This window comes from Hevea brasiliensis, chromosome 10 (assembly GCF_030052815.1).
Source record: "Hevea brasiliensis isolate MT/VB/25A 57/8 chromosome 10, ASM3005281v1, whole genome shotgun sequence".
NCBI classification, from domain to species: Eukaryota; Viridiplantae; Streptophyta; class Magnoliopsida; order Malpighiales; family Euphorbiaceae; genus Hevea; species Hevea brasiliensis.
The window spans coordinates 89,602,988-89,621,902 of NC_079502.1; the positions used below are offsets into that span (position 1 = coordinate 89,602,988).

At 28.5% G+C, this 18,915-nt stretch overlaps 1 pseudogene; it reads left to right on the forward strand.

Moving 5' to 3' along the window:
- Positions 1 to 5,080: 5,080 nt before the first annotated feature.
- Positions 5,081 to 6,730, forward strand: LOC110662938 (alpha-amylase-like; annotated as a pseudogene).
- Positions 6,731 to 18,915: the final 12,185 nt, after the last annotated feature.

Here is an 18,915-nt window from a genome sequence, read left to right on the forward strand (position 1 = left end):
CTCCTCCTCATGAAGGTGGAAGTTTACCAATTATGTTAGGCACTTGGAAAGTCTCAGAAATTGGTTTTCCCAAGTCTGTACATTGAGAAACAATTTCATTAAGTTCATTATCTTGATCAATAGCAGGTTTGAGATCAACCATTTAAAATTCAATATACTTGTTAATTAAAAAAGATTTATTTCTAGCATCCTCATTGACATAAGAAATTAAATTTGCAACACTTGATTTCCTACTTGATTTCTTCTACCACAAGAACTCAGCCCAGAAAAATGATGGAGAAAATTGAGAAGCAATATCAAAGTAAGAGAATGAAGATAGCATTTTTTTACTACATTAAAATATGAAAGATGCTACATATTTATAGATACGACTAGACATCACTAAAAGACACAATATTTCAATTTAAAAAAAATATATCTTTTAAACATTGCAACTATTTAGAGTAAAGATGTGTTGGTTCTTCATGAAAAAACGTGTCCTTTAAAGCTAAAAGACGTGTTGGTTACTTATGAAAAGATGTGTCCTTTAAAGCCAAGACATTATTTAGATAATATTATTATTATATATGATTATGTATATAACCCTGTCATCATCATCATTGGTTTCAACTGCATTTTGGGCAACAAAGATAACATTGGAATCTCTAGCACCAATAATGACACCACCGTCACCACCCCTTTAGTATTTGAGCATGCTAAAAGCTTCCATGGTTGGGAGAATAGGAGTTGGTTTTGATTTTGAGGGGTACACGATAAAATGGTAGTACTGAAAATGGGGGGACAGAGTAGGCAGAGAGGGCTAAGCTTTTTTCTCCTAGAGGGGAGAGAGAGAGAGAGAGAGAGGGAGAGAGAGAGAGAGAGATGGCTTTTATTCTGTCTTGATTTGGGAAGGTTGCAAGTTAGTCTTTAATCTCACAAGCGCACTTGTCTTCGAAAGTAACTCAACCCACCTGACTGACTTAATCTTGCAATTTTGTACTGTCGGGTTGGTTAGGTTGCATTACAAATTCACATTAATTTATACAAGTTTGAATTGGGTCAATTTGGAGGCAAATTCAATCCAAACCGACCCATGAACAACATTAGGGACTGCTATCGATATTAGAACTCATAACAAGCAAGCCTACAAGCATTAAATGAAACCCTTAAGAATCATTTTTTACTTTTAATTTCAAAACTATGTTAGTCATCATTACAGTCTACTTATGTATATGACCATCACAAAAAATACTATAACAATAATTTCATAACTAGTGTTAATAATACACAAGTAAAACATACATTCCTAAGTGATTTTAATTTTACCCAGTATAAAACTTTACTTACTATCATAGCACCGCCATATCAACTTAGTGAATTACAAAATATCTTAAACACATTAAACAAGCACAGAATTCTAACTCCAATTTAACTTTTACATGTCCACACTAAAACATAATTTCAACATAGTTACAGAATTCAAGCAAGTTCTCTTCAAAAACAGCTAAGATTGATCATTTGAATGGGGTTAGAATAAGGGAAGGGGATGAGCTATAAAGCTCAGTGAGTAGAAAGGAAAGCATAGAAAAACATAATTTAGATTGATTTCCTTCATACACATGCTACGCATCATACATGAATTTTTCACAGCATAAAAATCTACATAAGATAGCCATGCCACCAGTGATCCCCTTTGTGCCGAGAACGTAGGTAAAGGCTCAATTGAACTTTCTCTTATTCTGTGCTTAAAGAACAGCCGGAGGCTCAACTGTGTCTTGTATAACATAACATATCAATATAAACATAGCCATGATCATTAATATGTTGGGATTAGTGGGCATATATCACACATATTAAATAATTATGAAGTAATGCAACAATAATCATGTCCAATATACATATATGCAGCACTCTAAATATGATGATGCATGTGGATGTTATCATGTATTTATATGTTATTTTAATAAAATGTTTAAAAAGTTTGAGGAATTCTACTCACGTTGCTTATGGGAGTCTCTTCTAGTTCTAGCTCTTTTGGCCGCTTATGTCGACTGACTCTGTAAAAGTGGTGAACAAGAGCAAGCATTTTATGTTTATGACTTGCTAAAGATATGCTAAAAGACTTAAAATGAAACCACCTTTAATAGGCCTTTGAAATGAACAAATTGGGACGGAAAACTTTCGGCTGCTTTGATGGTTCCCAAACTTCTGAGCAAACTTCTTCCAGCATTTATCCACAACCATCAAAATAGTTAATTAAATAATTTTAGGCCTTCTGATAAAACTAATAAAATAAAATTAATTTTACAAAAAATTAATTATATTAATCATAGGCCTAAAATAATTTGAAAAGCCTTAAAAAATATTTTTGGTGTAAACATATACCTAATTAATTTATCTTTATATATTTATTTTAACTTTAATTTTTTTAAAACCTTATATATATGTGTGTGATAATTATTAATAAGGATTTTAAAGTTCTATTTTATTTATAATCTCCTATTGAAGAATTATTATTTTTTAATGCCCCAAATTTGACTTAAATAAAATTCTTTTCCTATTTGGAAAATTAAACTAGCTAGCTAAATTAAAGTTAAATCTTAAAAGAAAAAAAAGCAAATATTTTTTTCTTTTTTTGAAAACTCGATAAATACTTAAGTTATTGTGGAATCCTAAAATTCCATCGACTCATAGTAAAAAAAAAAAAAAAATCCATCTTTAACCAATTAGTTTTAGCTTAATAATACTTGAATCATTTCTAAAATTCAGGATTATATATATATATATATATATATATATATATATATATATATATATATATATTAAACATTATTTGTCAACTATGCAATTTGGTGGCTTAAAAATGTTTACTAAAAGAGAAAACTTTACATAAACTCAGTCTATTACATTATTCGTAAATTAAGTTAATTAAATTATTCCATAACATTCATATTTATAACTACATAAATATAGAACGATAATTAAAAATTAAATCAAATGTTTATGATTATATTACCATTGATTTAGTTTATAACGTGGTAGATTAATTTTACCTAGGAATTTTTTTTTCCTAAAATATTATGTATATATAGAATAAAATCCTTATATAGAATGTTCATAAATAAAAAAGTCATATTCATAAATAAAATTATAATTATATAATTTAGCATAATATTAATTTATATCATTTCATAATTTTACATGAAATCCTAATTATATAATATTTTCCAACTTTATTCTACATTGAATCATACTTATATTATATTAATAATTTTCTACTTTATAAATTATATTTGATTCAAATCGATAATTAACTTTATTGAGGGAACTACGGTGATCATGCATTAGTTAGGCTCCTAATTAATTCAATTAAGTGATACATTTTAAAATTAAGAGATAGTGGTAGAGATTTCATCTATTTTTATTGAAAACATGCACACATACAAGCTCAGGGAAGGGACACGCTCCTTAGTAAAACTACGATGCACTAACTCTTATAAGCCTACAAACCTATTTACGATTGATGTGAGAACTCGATAAATTGATTTCATTAAGTTCTCAACTCAATTCAACTAAACATTTATCCCAAAAATTTGAGGTAAACTATATGAATTCTCTTTCTCCACCCCAAACGATTTTGAATTAAATCCTCGGAAATATGTAATTTGATAAATTGATTTCATTAAGTTAATTAAAAAAAATAAAATTAATAATATATTATCAGTGAATATAGTAACATATTATCAGCGAATATAGTGTATTTCTATTTTGGTGTTATTCATCTTAATGTGATTTATAGTTCAATGCTTAAGATTTTCATTTGCATAGATTATTATGGAAGAAATTCACACATACCAAATACTTATTTTCGTATTGAAACTTTTCTATTAGTAATGACTAATGAGTACTATTATAACTCATTAAACTCTTGCTATTTAAAAAAAAAAAAATCTTGCTATTTTATGTATATTTGTGAATGTTTCTATGATTATGTATCGATCAATTTGTGTATAAATTAAAAAATTATTTTTTTTAAATTTTTGATATATCCTTAAAATAATATAATCTATATATATAGAGAGAGTCAACAGATAAAATAATATAAAATATTATAATTTATATTCTTGAAATTGTATTCAGCAAGATGTAATACCCTAAAAACTATTAAAAATTAAATTAGAGTTAATTAATTTGTCATTATAAAAGCATGTTTTACATAAAAAAAGAGGGTTGAATGGAGGTTAATTTACCCCTCCTTTACAATATATATATATATATATATACACACACACACTTAAAAATCCTTTTACATTAATAAGCATAAATAGAAGCCCTAATTATTTATATTTAGAAACTATATATTAATTCATAATTATTTTTATTCATAATATAATTATAGGTATATTTTTATTAAGTGCCTATAATAATCTATAATTTAAAAATGTTATTGAGATCCATTTTATACGGTTTTGATTTATTATCACTTTTTTTTTTATTGCCATTGTTATTATCTGTAAACTATTTTTTAATTTTTATGTTTTTTTTTTCCTAATTAATATATTCAATTTTATTTTTTTTTACATTTTCAATTAATTCTTACATATTTTAGTTTTAAAATTTTCTTAAAATTAAAAATAAAACGTAAGTGTTTAAAAAATAATTAATGGTAATAATGGTAAATGGAAGGTCCCATTCCCTCCATATAATGTCAGAAAAATTCTTGTTTAAACTTAATCGATTGAAAATTTAAAATATAATGTGTATTATAAAATTTACATATAAAATAAGTAAAATTCATATTTATGTTATGAGCTGATATTTCACGTCTCTATAAATTTTTTACTTGGAGTGTTGATATATGAGAGAAAAACTCCATAAAAGCTTGAGGAAGAATTGCTCAGATATCAATAATTTCTTTGTTTACTCCTAGATTTTAATGTAATTTTCTTCGATCACTAAATCACGCCGTGATTATATCTAACAAATTAAGCAAAATACTTAATTTCTTGTGAAGAAAACCAGCTAATGCTGCCTATAAAATGATTAATACATTATCATACCAATCATATACAAATCCAAGGCAAAACTTCTGAAAGAGAATATGCACTGGCTTACTTCACTCTGCTTCCTCTTTCTCCTCCTTTCTGTCTTCCCTTCATATCTTCTGCATTATTATTTCAGGCATGTCATACGCACCCACCAATGATGGTGTGTATCTATCACAATGTACATGCATGTTAGGTTTGTGCTTGAAAAGTTAAATGATTTTTAATTGATAATATGCTAGGGGTTCAATTCGGAGTCGTACAAAGACGGGAGGATGGTACAACTCTCTCAAGAGCACCATTTCTGATCTGGCTAATATTGCTGGAATTACTCATATCTGGCTTCCTTCTCCTTCTCAGTCACTTGCACCTGAAGGTACTTCCCATTAATGTGACTTTCTGGAGAAATCACATAGTTGTCTGTTAACCATTAGCTTTCAGGAAGCTTTGTTTCAAGAGATTAAACAGTTCTTTCTTACATCGTTCAATTTAAATCTTCTTCAGGATATCTGCCTGGCAGACTTTATGGTCGAGTCGAAACATGGATCTCAGGATGAACTGAAATAGCTAATACAGGCTTTCCATTATAAGGAAATCAAGTGCCTGCTGACATTGTGATAAACCACAGGACTGCTGAGAAAAAAGATGGTAGAGGAATGTTAACAAATTTTTGAAGGCGGAACTCCTGATTATAGTCTTGATTGGGATAATTTTTCATTTGCAAAGATGATATTGCCTATGATGGCCAAGGAAATCCTGACACTGGAGAGGACTTTTTAACTGCCTTTGATATTGACCATCCTAATCCAAGAGTTCAGAAAGAGTTACCAGTTTGGATGAATTGGCTAAAAACTGAAAATGGATTTGATGGATGGCTATTTGATTTTGTTAAAGGCTATGCTCCTAGCTTTACCAAGATTTACATGGAACAAACTTCACCAGATTTCGCAGTCGGCAAAAAATGGGATGCTCTTGCTTATCGTCAGGATGGAAAGCTCGACTCTAATCAGGACGGACACCGAGGTGCACTTAAAGATTGGATTGAAGCTGCTGTTAGGGTTGTGACAGCATTTGATTTCACAACAAAAGGGATTCTTCAAGCTGCTGTGGAAGCAGAATTGTGGGGGTTAAAGACTCAAAAGGAATTAAAGACTCAAAAAGAAAGCCACCGGTATTGATTGGACTCTCACCAAATAATGCAGTGACCTTCATTGACAATCATGACACTGGATCTACTCCACAACTTTGACCATTCCCATCAGATAAAGTCATGCGGAGATACGCTTATATTCTCACCCATACTGGAATTCCTTCCATAGAAATTCTTCGCCATCTTTCTTACTTTACTTTTCTTTTCTTGTTATAAAACAAAATTACTGCAAAACAATGTTCAAGCGGCACAAAACATTTGCTCTAAAAATGTTGTTAACCAGAGAAGTTTTCCATTTCTTGCAGTTTTATGATCACTTCTTGACTGGGGACTGAAGGAAGAGATCAGCAAATTGGTCACAATCAGGAAGAACTATGGGATTGACTCATCAAGCTCTGTTAATATTTTGGCCTCTGATTCTGATCTCTATGCAGCAACAATTAATGATAATATCATTATGAAGATTGGACCTAAGAAAGATGTTGGAAACCTCATTCCTTCAAATTTCATTGTTGCTGCCGCTGGGAAAGACTATACTGTATGGGCTAAAAAGTGAAAATCAAGATGCCTAGTGTCAATTTCTAAGTGGAATAATTTCCATGGTATATATTTTCCAGATTTCAATTGTAATCTTTAATACATTAAATTCTTTTCTTACTGGAATAATACCATTCCAAATTCTTTAATACATTAAATTCTTTAATACATTCCAAATTTGCATGGAATTCTGGAATAATTGAATAATATTAAAAATTAACACACTTTGCAATTTGCAATCAAGGAAACAAAAAATAACTCAAATAGATATATTATTGACTATATTATATTGTAAAATTAAGATTTGGGAATTATTTTCCATATGATAATATCTCAAATAGATATACTATGGGCCTTTTTTTTTTATCCCAAATTGTTACATGGATTTTAAGTTTTTCATTTTTTTTAAGTATTAGGGTGATGTTCCGTATTTTCTATACAACATATCCACAAAATAATTGTGAAATAAATGCAGTTGTTAGGATGTTTGGTAACACGATACTAAATTCCCCTATTTGGAAACTATAATTTTGTAAAAATTTAATTCAAATGATTTTTTATTTTTGTCAATTTTATACTTAGAATGAAAGAATTTAATTTTTTTTAACTTAAAAAATAATCTATTTTAAAAAAATAATTTATGCATGATTGTATGGATATTTTTTTGAATTTTTAATGATTTATTCCAAAGGAATCTATAGAATTAAAAATAAATATATTTGCCATATAAAGCACATGGCATATATTGGAGATGGGAGAGAGGATCATTTAAGTTTGGTCATGTACGCTGCAGAAAATCAAATGCTCCAATATGAACGTGTGGTTAGTTAGTGAGGATGCAGAGGCTTAAATTACGTGGAGAGAAATAACATTATAGGATTTACAAATCTTGAATGTTTATGTGGATCTAGCGTTTAACAAAATCAAATGGTGTAAAAGAATATGTATGATTAACTCCAATAAGTTTGGAATTAAGCTTAATTGTTGTAGCTTAATTTTTTTCCCATCCAAATAACATCCTTTAACTTATTAAAGTTAAAAAAAAATTGAGAAAAATTCACCATGAAAATTGTTAGCATGCAATCAACGACAGGTGGGGGACTTGGGGGGCCATGGCCGGCCCCAAGTCCAAACTTTGTTTCAAATAAAAAGAAGTATGGTAATAGATTTAAAATTAAATTCGCCTTCTTAGATTTATAAAATTTTATATTTTATTTAGCCACTTGCCAGTTTAAATTTATAGTCTCTTGTCTAAAATATTAATTTTATTTTAACTATAAGTTAGAATTTGAGTAGACTAAATAAAAAGTTATGTTTGTAGTGTAATCTATAATGTTTTTAAAATAATTCATTTAAAAAATATTGTCTTATGTTTATTCTTAGGGTACATATGATAAAAGTTTAAAAAATTAAGAGTTAAATTGTATCCTTATAAGTTTTAACCTTTAAGAAGTGTAATTATTAACTTAAGCCTCCCCAACGTTAACATTTAATCTTCCAAGAAAGCATAAATGTTAATAAGATAAAAAATTAACATATTCTTTTTAAGTATCCAAATAACATTAATAATGGTTAAAAGATATAAGGCAACAATTCTCTTATTAACCTGATACTAAACACCTCCTTAAAGTAAAAGCTTTCAAAGGAAGTTTGAAGTCTCTTCTCTTTCACAAAACCATACATTTTTCATTATAAAAAAAAAAACTAAAAAGTTAGGGCATGTTTACTTGTAAAAAACTTGAGTAGTTTTTTTGGAAAAGTAGTAAGATTCTACCCGATAATTAATATTACCATATGGGTCAAAATCAATTCTTTTAATATTGTCCGATATTAATTGATATTTATTTTAATTAATACAAATCCTAATTATATAAGGATTATTTAATGAATATACCAGATTAAATCATATATATAAGCTGGTCTCCTCTTTATCCATAAAGGCACACACATTCTCTTTCATAAAGTCTTGAAATATTAGGTTCATCTTAAGAAAGTTTTCCATCACTAAAGTTTTGTCTGTGAATCAAGAAAGATCAAAAGGGAGAGATCAGTTTATTGAATCAAAGTGTCTCTCTCAATTATTATCATAGATCAATTAAACTCTTCATCAGGATGCTTTCTATATCAGTAAAAATTTATTTATTCAAGATTCATTATTAGAGTGATAGTTGAATCTTACGTTTATGATTCATATTATGTTTATAATTGTTATGGTATATTAAGAATTATATTTTACATGTGGTATCAGAATCCTAGGTTTTGAACTATTAAATCTCTCCATCAATTTTATGATGATGAATATTATGTTAATGTTCTTACTTGTTGTAAGATCTAGGTAGAATTAAAGTGTAGATCATGAAAGTTTTATGATTAAGGTTAATGATGATGATGATGATGATGATGATAATAATAATAATAATAATAATAATAATAATAATAATAATAATATTATTATTATTATTATTATTATTAAAATTTGACCGAGTTAAGTTTTGGGCATGAGGATTATTAATACGATAAAAAATCGTATTATAAAGAGATTTAAATTTGAGATCAAGTTCTCTTAAAAGAAAGAAATTAAAAGAAACTAAAAAAATTATATATAAAAGTGGCTTAATTGTTTTGGCCATGAATTTTAAACTATGTGAAAATGTGTTTGCGATGGAAGATGCTTAAAATTAATTAATTAAAGTTTGGCCCAAATTTAATTAGACCATGAAAGTTCAACACGATAAAGAAAACGTGTTGGAAAGAATAATTCTTTTAAGAATATGTTCTCTCGAAAGCAAGGAAAGTGAAAGAAAAAAACGTTCTCTCTAATCTAATTAAATTTGTAAGTAAACCTAATAAATGAAGAAATATTAGATTTATTAAGATACATAATTTATATGTGTGTCTTATGATATTTATTTTAATTTGTTAGTCACCACAGTGGTCAAAGTTAAATAAATAAAATAAATAGTTTGTTAATTACCAAAGTGGCCGAACTATGAATGATGTTTACATACATATAAAAATTATCAATTATTCATACTAATAGATGTTTATTATAAAAAATGGATTAATTGATATTCACTAGTCATCGAGAGATAAAGATTTTACCCAAAAGTAAATCAATTATTTTATGAATAGTGAGAATTATGAGGACAATAATATTTTATCAAATATATATTGGATGCCCAAAAATAATATGTATATTTGATGTAAGTTAATTATTATCTAATCAACTTTAAAGGCATTTTATTTATGATAGTATATTATAGTATCTACCCAAAGAAGAACTATAGTATACTCTAACTGTTAAAGTTATCTAAATCTATTTTGAGCATATAAATAGCATATTGTAGCTGTTTCTCTTCATTTATAAGCTTAATCTATTATTGTTTTAATGGGTTGAACTTTTTTAAATGGTGTGAAAAAGTCAAGTTCCATTTAGGTGTCTTAGACCTTGACTTGGCATTATTGGAAGGCTAACTCACTACTATTATGGATATAAGCAGTGACGAAGAGAAGTTATGCCATAATTAATGGGAATGGTTAAACAAATTAAGCTTTATATTTTTTACAAATGACTATTACCAACAACATTAGGACTATAATTCCACAAACTAAAAATGCAAAAGAATATCTTAAACTTATGAACCTTAAACTTATGAAATATATGTTTCATTCTGAAGTTAAGTCACTGACTAGTATTCTAATGGCATAACTCACGACCATTAAGTATGACGGGTTGAAGAGTATGTAAGAGCACATTATTAGAACGAGTGATATTGTGGCAAAACTAGAAACCTTAAGGATGACGGTTGATGATTCCTTCTTGGTGTAGTTCATTTTAAATTCATTATCTCCTGAATATGGGTCATTTTAAATTAATTACAACACCATTAAGGATAAGTGGAATGATAATGATAAGACCAGTAAGCTAGTTTAGGGGGAAATAAGACTGAAGAATCAAGGAACTCATTCCGTCATCATTATGGGTCAAGAAGCTAATGAAGGACTTAAAGTTAAAGCCTACAAGTTTAATAAGAAAAAGAAAAGATCTTCAAATGTTACTTAAGATGAGGAAAAGGAGCAAATGGTAGTAGGAATCTATTAGAAAGATTGCTTGAAAGATAAAATTTGATTTGAAAAGAAATGTAATATTTATACTTATGTATATTTCAAATCAAACTTATTTGAAGTTCCTAATAATACTTGGTGGCTTGATTTTGATACTGCTATTTATGTATCCAATGTGATAAAAGGATTCCTTGCGATCCAAACTGAAAACCCAACTAAAACTTCCTATTTATGGGGAACCATATGAAGGCTCCAATTTAAGGCATAGAGACTTACCGTTTGGTCTTAGATAATGGCTATCAACTAGACCTATTACAAACCCTCTATGTGCCTTCAATTTCTAGGAATTTCAAAACTTGATAAATTTGGGTTCAATGTTAAGTTCAGGCATGGATGTTTTAGTTTATTTAACAATAATGATAATTCCATTATTGTTTCTGGAATTCTTACTGATTATCTTTATAGACTGAAACTTGATAATAATTTTGTTAAATCCTTATCTGTCACTTATAGCAATATTAGAATTAAGTACAGAGAATTTTGATTTCTTATGGCATAAGTGTTTAAGTCACATATCCAAAGAAAGATTAGAAAGGTAAATAAAGAATGTGATTCTACCGAGTTTAGATATTACTAATCTTAATGTATGTGGATTACATTAAGAGAAAACAAATCAAACAAAATAAGAAAGAGGCCACAAGAAGAAGTAAGCTTCTTGAAATAATACACACCGATATATGTAGTCCTTTTGATACTCCATCTTTTCATGGAGAAAAATACTTTATCACCTTTATTGATGATTTTTCATGTTATGGATATATTTAATGAAAAATCTCAATCAATAGATATACTAGAAGTTGAGGTTGAAAGGTAATTAGATAGAAAGATGAAAATAATAAGGTTAGATAGAGGTGGTGAATACTATGGAACACATAATAAATTGGGACAATATGTCATGGTCCATTTGTAAAGTTCTTAGAAAGTCGTGGCATATGTGTATGGGGTGGCTGAAAGGTGAAATCAGACTTTAATGGATATGGTTAGGAGTATGATAAGTAACTTTTCTTTATCTATATCTTTATGGATGTATGAATCTAAAACCGCTGTATACTTGTTAAATAGGGCTCCTAGTAAGGTAGTCTCAAAACACCTTATGAATTATGGATCGGAAAGAAACTTAGTTTAAGGCACCTGCGTGTTTAGGGTTATCAAACAAAAGCAAGAATTTATATTCCACATGAAAAGATATTAGATTCTCAAATGATAAGCGGATACTTTACTAGTTATCCAGAGAAATTTAAAGAGTATAGGTTTTATATTCCAAACCATAGTCCAAAAATTATGGAAACTGGTAATGCTAGATTCGTTGAAGAATGATGAAGTTAGTAGAAGTGTTGAAAGACAGGATGTGCATATACAGGAAATTAAAGTTGATTTTCTTGTGCCTATAAAATTTCTATATCCACCCTTACTCCATGTGTTGTTCTAGCAGTTGTTGAATGTTCTAACAATGCTACATAACATGATGATGAAACACACCCTTAAGAAGCTAACTTATGAAGAACTAACGAATGTAAACCACAAAAAAAATGCCATTAAGAAGATCTCAAAGAGAAAAGAGATTGGCAATTACTGATAATTATGCAGTTTACTTGGAAAAGTTAGATTTTGACATAAGGAATCAATAAAAAGATTCAGTTTCATTTTCATAAGCCATGGGAAAGTAGTTAGTTTGACAAGTGGTTAGACGCCATGAAAGATTAGTTAAAATCCACGGAACAGAATAAAGTATGGAATTTCATCAAATTACTTAAAGGATTTAAATGAGTTGGGTGTAAATGGGTCTTTAAGACCAAGCGTGACTCGAATGGCAAAGTCGAATGATATAAAGTAAGACTTGTTACCAAGGGTTATACTCAGAAGTATGGTGTTGACTATAAAAAGACTTTCTCACCAATTTTAAAGAATTAGAATCATTAAGAATTATTAAGGCATTGATGACTCATTATGATTTAGAGTTACACCAAATTAATGTAAAAACAGCCTTTCTAAATGTAAAACTTAAAGAGGAAGTTTATATAGACCAATCTAAAGGTTTAAAATGGCCATATGGTGTGTAAACTTAAAAAATCAATGTACAGACTTAAGTTTCCACCAGTAGCATATTTAAGTTCAAAGATACCATAAAGTCTTTTGATTTACAAAAAAAAAAAGTCATTGATTGATATATATATTTTAAGATCAATGGAAGTATGTTTATTTTCTTAATTCTATATGTTGATGATATTTTACTTGTTGCAAATGATTTAGGCACATTACATGAGACTAAAGATTTTCTTTCAAAGAATTTTAGAATGAAAGATATAAGAAAGGCATCCTTTGTGATTGGAATAGAAATTTTTCATGATATATCATAACAATTGTTAGGATTATTTCAGAAAGCCTATATTGATAGAATTATAGAGAGATTTTATATGCATAAATGTTCAGAATTATTCTCATGTAGGAAGGATGCAAATTTAGTCTCAATCAATATCCAAAGAATGATATGGAATGTAAAGAAATGGAATCAATTCCTTATGCGTTAGTTGTGGGCAATTTGATGTATATTGATACTTACACAATTCCTTATCCTGGAATTGATCACTAGAAAGCTGCAAAGAAAGTTTTATGGTACCTGCAATGAACTAAAGATTTCATGCTCACTTATAGGAGATCTAATCATTTAGAAGTGGTTAGATACTTAGACTCGGATTGTACTGAATATGTTAACAATAAAAGTCTATTTTGGCTATTTATTCCTATTAGCTGAAGGAACAGTATAATGAAAAAGTGTTAAAAATAGTCTATATTGCTTCATCCATTATGAAAGCAAAATTTGTAGCATGTTTTAAAGTTATAATTCATGCATTATGGATGCGGAATTTTATCTTAAGACTTGAGGTAGTTGACACTATTAGTAAGCCGCTAAGAATTCATTGTGATAAATCCGTAGCAATATTTTCTCCATAAACAATAAATATGCCAAAGGTACAAAGCATATGAAATTAAAGTATTTTGTCATTAAAGGAGTAAGTTTAGAAACAAAGGGTGTCTATTGAGCATAATAGTATTGATCTCATGATAGCAGATTCATTAATTAAGATTCACAACCTAAGACATTTAAAGAACATTTTCTTATAATGGGTCTTGGTTGTATTAACATATAATGTATTGGCTTTGACGCTTTGAGCTCATTGATGTATTTTTGATATATATTAAAGTATTTCCTATTTCTTATGATTGTGTACACATAATACTTTGAGTGAATGATGATAGGAAAAGTCTTTGGAGACATTATTGAGGACTATGATGTGATATATATATATATATATATATATATATATATATATATATATATATATATATATATATTATGAACCTACTATGGTAAATTGCTAGTGTTATAATATATGGAAGGAAGTATGTGATTGAACAATATACAACCGCCACAACCCACACTTAGTAATTTATTATAGAAAGGTAATTATGAAGTACATTGTGAAAATAATTTGTTTATTCTATGCATGCTTAATTTTTATATTATTAAAATTTATATTACTTAATTATCATGCTAAGTAGGAGAATGTAAGATTTTGCTCGATAATTAATATTACCATATAAGCTAAAATCAATTCCTTTAATGTGACTCGATATTAATTGATATTTACTTTAATTAATACAAATCCCAATTATACAAGAATTACTTTAATTAAAGTAAATCCTAATCGTATATGGATTACTTGATGGACGTACCATATTAAATCTTGGAGATATATATATATAGACACCCTAATATTTCTGACTTTTTGAAAGAGAATATGTGTCTTCTTATGGGTGGAGAGATGACTATATATGTATATATATATATATATATAAGGGTCATCTTAAGAAAGTCTTCAATCACTAAAGTTTTGTGTGTGAATCAAGAATGTAACAATCCGATTTTTTCTTAAATTCTATTTTCTTAAATTCAAAATATTATTTTGAATTAGATATTTCAATTGGATGTTATTTTAATAAAATTACTATTATTTAGAAATTTAAATTTATGCCATGGATTTAATTATAAACATTTCCAAGAAATCATTTAAACATGTTGTTGTTGTTGTTGTTATTATTATTATTATTATTATTATTATTATTATTATTATTATTATTATTATTTATTGTATTTTCCTTATGGTTTAATTTTTCATATATAGTATTTTGGGTTTTACTTGAAAAATATATAAAAGATCAAGAACTTATTTGAAATTTTTCCTAGAAATGAATCTAGATAATATATATGACCACATTCATTCCCAACAATTAAAAAAAAAAAAAATAGCAGATTGCAAAACACAACACCCCCCCTCCCCCTCTTTTCATCTTCTTCATCTCTCTTTCTCTCACTGCTCCCTCTCTCTTTCTCTCTTTTTCAAGCGAGCCACCACCGCCAGTGACACCCGCCAGCATGGCATAGCTCTGATGACCCTCCAGGCCAGCTCCAGCAATGGCCAGAACCACCAGAAGCGACGGCAAGCGAGGGAGAAGAGAGAGAAATGGGGGCGCAGGGGCAGTGGCTTTCTAGCGCGATTCTGGCTTCATTCGACGTCCGATCAAAGTGATTCAAATAGCATTGGAAAGCTTATTCTGAGAGCTTTCTTTTAGTACCAATTTTGCAGTAAATGGAAGTCGGATGAGTGAGATATGAAGGAGAGAAGTTTCAGGTTTTTTTAGTTTTTCGATCAAATCTAGGATAATCCAACCGTTGGATTGAAAATCCGACACCACTATTGGACTCAGGACGATGAAACCTTTGAGATGGGACTGGCCCCACTCCAAATGGACACTGTTTGAAAAAGGTGATCATCAAATAGTCCAGATCGCTTGATGAAATTTTCAAACTTTTTCAATTCTCAAAAATTAAAAATAATTTTATGATAATTATTGACAATTTTTGGACTTCATTTAGGTGTAATCGGATCAATGATAGCTCACCAGCCTTGACACTGAGTTTTTGACTCGATTTGAGTGTCTGGTGGGTTGTCCTAGAAAGGGGTCGTGTTTATAGTTGATCTTAGCGTTTTTAGACGTTTCGGATGCATTTCAAGTGTTAGATTTGGCATAGGTAAATCCGAACTCCAAGTTGCTCATTTTTGTCTAGTACCTGGTTTAGAATAAAATTTATAAAATATTCGAGGATGACTAGAAAATTATAATTCCTTTTACATTAGCTTTATAATATTGTTAAGGACCGCGAAGCAAAATTTTAGAAATTTTAGAGCTCGTTTAAATGATTTTTATAAAATGTTAGTTTTAGGGACTAAAATGTAATTTTTTAATTTAGTGAGTATTGCTTGTTGAGGGCCTAAGAGGAGTCATATGATGTTGATGAAATATGGATTGAGGGGTATGATTTAGAAGTGTGATTTGAACTATTTTGCAGGTTGAGTAGGTCCTAGGCATAGGAAAACTCTGTCAGATTTTTGGCACAAATTAGAGTGTCTTTTGTCTCTTTAAAGTTCTGTTTTGAGTTAGTACTAATGAAAATATAATATAATTATTTATGTGATTAGGATCAGCTGTCTTCCTCCACCCAACCACTACAATAGTCACTAGTTAATCTGTGAGTAGATATTGATTTTATTTACAATTTCAATACTATTGTTATTATATGTCACAGCATGCCCATGCATCACTTATAGATATATGTATTAGCTACTATAGGTACGCTTTGTGTTGCATCTTTACTTGATGGTTTGATATCAGTGTTGCCTAGGATAATTTGGAGCTATGTGCATGTGTCGGCGTGCGTGTGGTGTATTGGTGGTGGATATGGGTAGGACGAGCAAATCGGCTTGAGCTAGTCTCGCTTGGAGCCCTATCCTTTTGGGATAAGTTGGGGTGAGTATGACTTTGACTTGATCTCGCTGACTCTCGCACTTGGATTGTAAGAGAAAGTCCGGCTCTAGTTGATCTCGCTGGCAGGCCTTGGATTAAGAGAGCTATATAGGGGATCAGCTCCCATATTGCATTTATACTGGTGTGATGCATGGGTGTGTAAATACTCTAAATTATTCTTTGTACGAGTATTGTTGAAATTATTTAAAATTATTGATCTATATTGTATTATTCTTAGGGATGCATTAATAGTAAATAGTTATAGAAATTGTATGTAAAATCGATATCTTACTCTATGAGTCGAACACTCACTCTTGTTCACTCTATTTTTCTAGGCTACAAAAAGATTTCTTTTTCAAAATAACCTGCTCCCTCCTTCGCAGGTTTGTTAGCAGTTATGTATTTGTATTATTATTATTTTTTTAAATTGTATTTTAGAACTTCACATGTGTTAGTAGTAGTAATGATCTTGTCAGGTGCTAATCAATTTAAGCTTTAGAGTTTTTAATAAATGCAAAATTTTTATGATATTTAACTTGTTTGCAAATGGTGGTATCAAGGTTGAGCTGAGCTCCCTTAACTTTAGTATCTGATGGTTATCGGATTGGTTTGGCACAAATAAAAAATATAATATTTTATTTTGATTTTATTTACATATTGGGCCTCATATTTTGGGCTTGATTATGGATTTGGGAAACAGTAAGACTTACTACTAGCCTTGGGGCTTTATGCCGGCCAAGATTTTAGTGCCGGTTCGGTCCATAATTTGGATTGTAACAAATAAAGATCAAGATAGAGAAATTAATTTATTGAATCAAAGGGTCTCTCTCAATTATTATTATGGTTAAATTAAATTCCACATCAAGTACGTTTCCTAGATTTGTGAGAATTTATTTATTCAAAGTCTATTATTAGAATGATAGTTGAATCTTATGTTTATGACTCATATTATATTTATGATTGTTATGATATATTAAAAATTATTTTTTTATAAAAGTTTCTACCGAAAAATAGAGTTTTGTTCTCACGTATGCTAGTTTCTCATATCTCATATGGATAATTGAAATTTTGATTTTTTTTTATTTTTTCAAAATTTAATTAACGTTTGATTTCCCTGATTCTATCATTAAAATGATATTATAGCTTTTTTTCATAATTAAAATTAATTAATTATTTTAAAAAAATATTTATTACAATGATAAAAAAATTATATTATTATAAAATAAATAAATAACACATATTACATTTTAAAAATAAGTTTGTAAATATATTTTATAATAATTTTATAATAATGAAAATATATATTTTTTTTAATTTATTATTTAGAAGTAATTATAATTTTTTACGTTTTTCTTATTTTTTTATAAAAAATAAAATTTTCTTAAAAAAATAAAAAAATAAACAGAAAATTGTTTTCTATATATAAACAGAGCTTAGCTTTCCAAATCTAACCTTCTAATTTTGGTCAATTCTTTTTTTTTTTATCTTTTTATTTTTTCACTTTTTAATGTTATCTTTTTCCTTTTTAATTTTTAGTTTACTTCATTAACTTTTTTTTTTTTGTCTTTTTATACAATTGTATATAAATTAATATTATTCTATTTATATTATTTATTTTGATATTTAATATATAACATATAAATAAAAAAATTATAAACATAGAAAGATATTATGTATTATATTGACCCACTATGCAGTACTTGGAAATGGAACAGCCAACAGGACGAAGCATGTGACAGGTGTCAGCATCTACAGAAAAGGAACTGGGCATTCTATCTTGCTTCCCCAGCTTGGACACTGAGGATTAGGATGGGGCCAAATATATAAGGTATGGTTAACATTAATATTAAAAATGCGGTTGTAAAAATTGTCTATTTAAATATATTAATTATAAAATATTAAAAAATAATTTAAAATTAAATTTAATAAATTTTAATTATAATAATACTAATAATTATTTTAAATTATTTATTTAATAATATTTAAAATAATATTTTAAAAAAAATAATTTTAAACCACCAAATTCAATGTGTAACAGTGACATAATCAATGGGACCACTTCATTGGCTAACCGCCAACCCACTTAACATTTTCTCTGCACTCTCTGTTCCCTACGCTTTCTCCAAAATGCCCATGCATCTCTCATCTTTATTTCTCACCTTCTATGTTTATAGGAGATGTCTCCCATTCCATACTGTTCTAATTTCACATCCT